General features: G+C 34.5%; 1 long non-coding RNA gene across 1 annotated transcript; it reads right to left on the reverse strand.

Moving 5' to 3' along the window:
• Nucleotides 1-4,337: 4,337 nt before the first annotated feature.
• LOC128092913 (uncharacterized) lies at nt 4,338-5,524 on the reverse strand. Its single transcript, XR_008212093.1, has 2 exons — nt 4,908-5,524; nt 4,338-4,855 (listed from the first exon to the last, which is right to left on the reverse strand). It is a non-coding gene; the product is annotated as an uncharacterized LOC128092913 (long non-coding RNA).
• Nucleotides 5,525-7,412: the final 1,888 nt, after the last annotated feature.

Genomic DNA, 7,412 nt, shown 5'->3' on the forward strand with positions numbered 1-7,412 from the left:
TTCGCTTCATATTCATACCTTAATTTGGACAATTTTCGAATTTCCTTGGGATGGTCCCATACACTCTTCCCTTGAAAATTATACAATTTCAAATGAAGATATCTTGAGTTTATAGAAAAATATTTCAGCGTTTGTAATGCTAAATTCCCCCTTTTTGAATGTAACCTGGCACAAACAATTTCGAGATATTCATGTTTAAATTGCATCTTTACCTTAACATGCCAGAAACTTTTGACCCAAATTGACTTATTCAAACGAAAATGTTAGATTTTTGTAATAATTTAAAAATTGAACGCTAAATAACTAAGTTAAAAATTTAATTTGGTCATTAAAAACGTAAATTAAAAGATAAAATTTGGTATCTTCGACAAAGTTGTTTGTTTTGAAACTCCCTAGAATATTCCTGTAAAGTAAGATTTTTTTTAAAACACTATAATTGTGAACCACCCAAATCATCAATCAAGCCAAAATTTGCTTCTTTCCATTTGCTTCAACTTTTCTGAAAACACCAAAGCTTCAGAACGGCACATTTTTTTTTTTTTTGAAAAAAATATATATCAATTTACACTTAATTTTGCAATTTGCCCGCTGTGTTTTATTCAACATTGTTTATAAAATCTATGATCAAATGGGGAACTCCTATAGTTTTTTCCTAATTTTGAAGTGTTATACATACAGTACGGCAAAAGACAGGAAAATTCTCAAAAAAAATTAAAAAAACTGAAAAAAAACCTTTTTAAATCTTGCAATCCTATTTTTCCTATTTTTTTAAATATAAGGATTTATAAAACTTCACATTTCAAGGTTATATTTTTAAATATGAGAATTCAAAATTCTAGAAATAATTTAGAGGCTTTGAGTTGTAACATTTTTTAACTGTTTATGTTTAAATTTATAAAATTAGGCCGCTTGAATATTTTTTGAAGCGAGCTCAAACATGCAAAATCTGATTATCAATGCAGAAAAATGCATTTAAAATTGTTTTCAGTTGATAAATCTTCTATTTGCATAGGCATTGTGATGTTTTATTTCAATATTTGTATGCCCTTCAATTTTTTGTGAACATTTTTAGCCAATATATAAAATTTGAATTTCTTTTGAACTGCATTATAACTTTTCGAAAAAAATGACAAAATTGAATCAATTGGATCCATTTCTTGGACCTGAGTTTTTTTTTCAAGGGTTAAAATATTTTTTTTTTAAATTAAAAACTAAAAACGCGAACAGTTCCGTTTTTCCATATTTGCTACATAATAAAGTATTGATACCTAATGCAATCAAACCAGATTATTTTTAAAAGTTTAGTATAAGAAAACTTTTTCAATAAAAGGGTTTAACCAGCTACTAATAAAAAAAAACTTCAAAATATAATTAATAAAACATTTGCATTTCTTTCGAAATGTATTAAAAAACCTGATCTTTGGTTACCTTTATTGTAAAAACTAAAATTTTGAGTATTTTTTCGAAAATGCGTAGTTATGTGAAAATTTTGAATATTTAAAAAAATATTTCTTTCGAAATTTATGCAAAAATCCCTATCATCTGATTCCCAAATTGTAAAAACTTAAATTTTGAGTGTTTTTTTCGAAAATACGTGGTTTTGTGAAAGTTTTGAGTAATTAAAAAAAATGTTCTTACTTTCGAAATTCATGCGAAAATCTCTATCATTTGATATCCATATTGTAAAAAATTAAAACTTGGAGCACTTTTTTGAAAATACGTAGTTTTGTGAAAATTTTGAGTATTTCAGAAAAAAATATGGCTGTCTAAATGACTGAAAAATCCCGATCATATGATACCAATATTGCAATAACAATAATTTTGAGTTTTTTTTTTCTATAATCATTGCATTTTAAAAATACTGGAAAAAACGTATTTTGTGAAAAATTGCCATGTAATTATAACTGCAATGAATAGCTGACATTATCCCGATTCCAAAACACTATATTTTTTTGAAGATGTTTTTTCATAGGATTATAGCCAATGTCTCCCATATAGCCAAAATCCCATAAGCTCTTTGCCACACACTTGAAAAATAAACCCGAAACGTGTAAAAAAACAAAAAAAAAACAAAAGCGCCAAGTCATTTGACGTTTGACTTTTGACGACCCATTCCAATCGAAGGCTGAAGAAACCCGAGCGAGAAGCGAAGGTAAATAAAGAACAAAGGGTTGCCACCAACACCACCAGCAGCGCCTGTTGGAGTGAGCAAGTGATGCCAGGAAACTTTCTCTATAAATGCTACTTTTCGTGAGTGTTCGCTTAAACTTTCATCACAATTGGCAGCACTAAGCAAACTAAAACGAGCGCTGGAAGAAAAAAGAACTAAGCTGAAAATAGAAAAATGGTTGTGGCCCAATACATTCTCGTCTGATCAGAATACATTTGGAAATATATTTTTTAAATCCTTTCAAAAGGAATAGAATAACTTTTAATAAAAGTGAAAAAAAACAGAAATGTTCACAAAAAGTTGCTCTACTTGTTGGTGTACTTGGTTTTACTAAATTTCAAGGAGCACTCCAGATTATCCAGCATCATTCATAAACGACCGCTTATTAGGCTTAAAATGGGTATATTTCCCCTACATATCATCGTTGTTTTTTTTTCGAGAACTACCTCATTCAAGCTTTTCTGTGAATTTAATGTTGAAAAGTATGCCTAACCTACATTCACCTCACTGACGGTATTTCATCTTGTAAAAAAAAATTTAAAATGTTGTAGCGATTTTTACTAATATTTGTTAATTTAATCTTCAGCATTTTCTACCACCATGCTCAAACATCGCACTCGTATGCCCTGCGTCGCGACACCAAAGTGCTAAGCTGTGCAATACATCGCCTCCACCCCCACCCAACTCTAGTATCCGAACGGTTCGATGTTCATTTCGCGGCGTTGTCTTTGGCTCCCGTCGTGGCTGCTGCTTGCCAAGTGCTCCAAGGTATTGCAAGTACTTTCCGCCACTATTGTGCGTTTTCACTCGCCGAGGACGACGACGTCGACGTCTTCACTAATATACAACCCAATGCGAAGGATTTCATCACCATGGTGTGGGAAATGGGTTGCGATTCAGCATTTTCCAGCTCTAAGAGGGTTGGGGTTCCACATTGTGTGAGAAAGGGGTGTTTCAGTGGATGTGGTGAGGTTCAATATAAAATGCTGGATTTTATTTAAGCTAAACTTTAATAAAATCATAGCAGCAAACTTTATTGATATCGATATCGGAATATAGACAACGCAGGCACACATGCACACTAGCGTGGCTCACGGATATATGAAAAAGACAAAAGTGTTCAATTTCGAACGCCTCAACCGGAATTTTGTAGCAATATGGCCCCAAAACATAGCCTGAAATTTTGAGCGCATTTGGTTAAGGTTTAGAACTTCCACCATTGACCTGAAGTTATAAAGAAATTTCAATAAATTTAATTTATTTATTTTCAACTTTTTAACTCTTCTTCGAGTATATTTTCCTATGCCCTATGAATTTTTCTCAAAGTAGTGGTTTCTTATAGGTTTCGATCCGGGGAACAACTTTGTAGAACATCACAAAGCGCTAGGAATTAATCCCGGAAAGATACAGGCAAATTTTTAGAGCACGTTAAAAAAAAATTCCTAGCTCCAAAAAATATCCTGTATCTTTTCAGGATCAATTCCTAGCGCTTTGCGATGTTCTACAAAGTTGTTCCCCGGATCAAAACCTATAAGAAACTTGAGAATAAGAAAATTTGATTGGGTTTTGGGAAACTTTATCTAAGAAGAGGTTAAAAGTGAAAATTTCCCATAGTAAATCTTTAAAAGTTCCATACTAACTTCAGGTCAATGGTGGAAGTACTAAACCTTAACCAAATGCGCTCAAAGTTTCAGGCTATGTTCTGGGGCCATATTGCTACAAAAATCCGGTCGAGGCGTTTGGAATTGAACACTTTTGTCTTTTTCATATATCCGTGAGCCACGCTAATGCACACCCTCACATGCACAATTACATTTGCCTTCTGAGATCACATCTTTTCATGAGCTTTTTGAGACGTAACCTCGGGGATGAAGATAATAAACTTTTGATGTTTTGGTATGAATTTCGAAAGGAAAATATCACACCTAAAAAAAATCGTGTAATTTTCTGTTTCTTTGATGCACATAACTGGAGCGTTCCTTTTGACAGAAAATTCCATCCGATTTGAAAATTACACGACCTTTCCAAAGCTTTCTGCCGCATTGAATTTTACATGAATCGAAATTACGTTGATGTAAATTTCAAATTGACGTAATTTCACTAGGATGATTTGGATAGCAGTGCACGATTTCTAGGTTATGAGTTAAATAATTCCACACAAGCTAAATACATTAAAAATCATTATTTATTTCCACGTTTGCATGAATACAAAACATTGATCTTCATTTGTCACTTATTTCACATCGTCAGGTTTCATCACGGCACCATGAACGAACCTCAGACTGACATCATCTGACATTTTACAATCACTTTCGGATCATTCCACCGGGAAACACCAAAAGTTGATGTTCATCTTGCCTCAGGGCACCGAACAGGGCACCGGAAGCAACTTTTTCAGATAACAACTACATGCAGGACTCTGGTGCTGGCTTCTTCCTCTTGGTTGGTCCAAGCCGCTGATCGTGATAATCCTCTTCAAATTTTTCACATGAACTTCTCCCGTGCGGGCGGGGTGACTGCAGTTACAACCGCAGATTCACTAAACGTTTGTCTCATGTTGTTCCACCAGAATTTATGCGATTTCTTGAAGTGGTTTGGTGCGTCCCAATATTTTGAAAACTGCCCTTCCGGATCCTGCTGGCACTCAATGCTGATGGGCATTTGACAGTGTTTATCATTTGGATCCTGTTGAATGAAACAGTTAGTAAAGAAGCTACTTCAATTAGAACAATACTACCTTAAGATAAAACCAAAAACTGCTTGTTGAAAACGGCCCTCCGGAGACGATTTTGATTCGATTCGGCGAGAAGTTCGATTTCGAAAATAAAAAGTTCAATCAGGTCACAGCGACCTAAATTTTTCGATTCTAATGCGCTCAGGGTTGCCGGTAGATTTTCACGGTGACCTCTATCAAATTTTTACGAGAAATACACTAGAAAATGGTTTTAAAACCCGTAAATAAAAATAAATGTTCTGCTTGAGAAGCGTTCGCTCTGTTTTGCAACACAAAATGGCTGACGTTGACGTTTATGCACGCTGCGCTGCGAGGAACCATTTTCTCAGTTGAAAGTGGGTAAATTTGCCATCCGTTGAATGTAAAATTGAGTAAGATGATTGAATATTCTGTTCAATGTGATGCTCCAGTTATGTGCATCGTCTGAGATATAAAATTACATCAAATTTGTGGTGATTTTCAAACGCTTCTCACATTTTATTGCAAATCTATTTTTTTATGGTTCTGATGATAATTAGGTTTCACGAGATGTAATATTATGTTAAATTTGTGATTACATGATCTATTTTTCTGTCAGTTTCCGAATTATGTGAAGTGTAACTTTCATATTTTTTTAGTGTGATTGAACCAGTCTGGTTGGAAAAAAATCATAACTTCTGATCAACGTCATAAACCTTGTTTTTCAAGCGTATAAAGAACTTTTGCGGGACTTTTTTCTGGTTTTTCTTATTCCAAGGATTCAAACTATTATTATTTTTCAATTGCATCAATCAAACAACATTTGCATAATTCCATGACTTGACCTAAAAACCTTGAGCAACACATTTTCGGCTCATCCAAATTGTACACATCAAGCTGAAAATACCTCCACGGAGTGGCGTGTAGTCGAGCTTCCGCTCGAGTTATGTTCCGCCAAATTTTGGAAGTAGAAGATAGTTTGCTCAAGCTAGCAAATGCTTTCAGTTCCAATCAGCACATTTGCCGGAAACACTTGCCGGATGCAATATCCGTTTATGCACAGGAAATGATAATGTTTCAGATGGATTTCAGCGCTAAGCAGCGAATGGGCTTTAGATCATCGTTGGTTGTTTGGATGGTTAAAAGCATTTGCTGAGGTTTTTGGGTAATTGATTCTTTCAAATTTGTTTAACCAATGTAGTTTAAATCATCTACACTAACATTATTCGAAAATCGCGCAAAAATCGGACTGTTATTGAAACCTTCACTTTGTTTATCTAACAACACAAAAAAATACACAACACATCACGCGCCTCCATCAATCAGCACCTTCCACCAATAACAGCACCCACACTCGACCACCAGACCCGCGTTTCAATCACGTCACTCCAGCGGCCAAATCTCAGAGGCTGCCGTGGCCTCATTACTCAAGCATCTTGCCTCAGAGTGACCGCCCCCACAGAGTGAAGCAATAAAATAAAAGAAAGCAAACAAAATGTCCCAGATTTGCCGCCAATATATCAACCCGATGAGTTCCATTGATTAAAGTTCTGTTTTGATAAGCAACGGCGAAGATGACTCTTGCTTGCAGGGATCGGTTTCCACGGGAGGATGCTCTCGGAACTGGGACAACTTGGACGTTCCCAAACAGGACAGGGTGTTGGCATTGGCAATAAATCTCAGCGACGACGTGGCCATATAAATGCCACCGGAGGGCATCCTGAAGAGCAGGCAGACATGCTCGCCTCAAGACGATCAAAGGGCAGTCAAGCAAGATCGGACTCTTTTGCCGGGAAGGCACGTGTCGAAATGGGAGGGGAAAATGTCAACTCGATTTGGGGGACGGAGTTAGGAGTGTGTGTTTTTTGTTGATTTGGATCTTTTAGATTCGAAACTTCGGTGACACTACTTTTAAAGAATCCTTAACGCTCTACAACTTTTTTCCAAAATCGCTAAGCGATCTGAGTTATGGGGGCAAAAACATTTTTTTAACTTCAAAATTTTAATAAAAATAGGAATTTTATCAGCTGAAAATATTAGCGATGCTATATCCTTTGTTGATAATCATATTTATTTTATTTGGACTAAATTAAAAATATTTAAATTTTTTGAAGAAATCTGATATTATTATTATGAAGATTTTTTTTTTTTTTTGCTGCGAGAGTTTTGTTTTCAAATGTTATATTATATTTTTTGGTAATGTCATTTTTATTATATTCTGCTTATCTTTGCTGTTTGCAACATCTCTCTCCAATGTGTTTAATTTAATATTTTGTGATACATGTTTTTTTTTCTTTAAAGATCTTTCCTTTCTTTCTTTTTTTTTTGTTTTTTTTTTTCATTTGTGATTCCGATTATTAAACTCGTTGATTTCTAAGCATAATTTGTTTCGTCTTTTTTTAAGAATTTCATCTTATTTAATTTCATTAATCAATTCTCGAGTTAGTTTTCAAAAGACCGTAAGAGCCATCGTGACCTCCGACACTATTTTCCGTTTTTCTCAAAATTAATACAAAATTTCATTTATTTTTTGTTTAGGGCACTTGAAAG

Source organism: Culex pipiens, chromosome 2, assembly GCF_016801865.2.
Source record: "Culex pipiens pallens isolate TS chromosome 2, TS_CPP_V2, whole genome shotgun sequence".
NCBI classification, from domain to species: domain Eukaryota; kingdom Metazoa; phylum Arthropoda; class Insecta; order Diptera; family Culicidae; genus Culex; species Culex pipiens.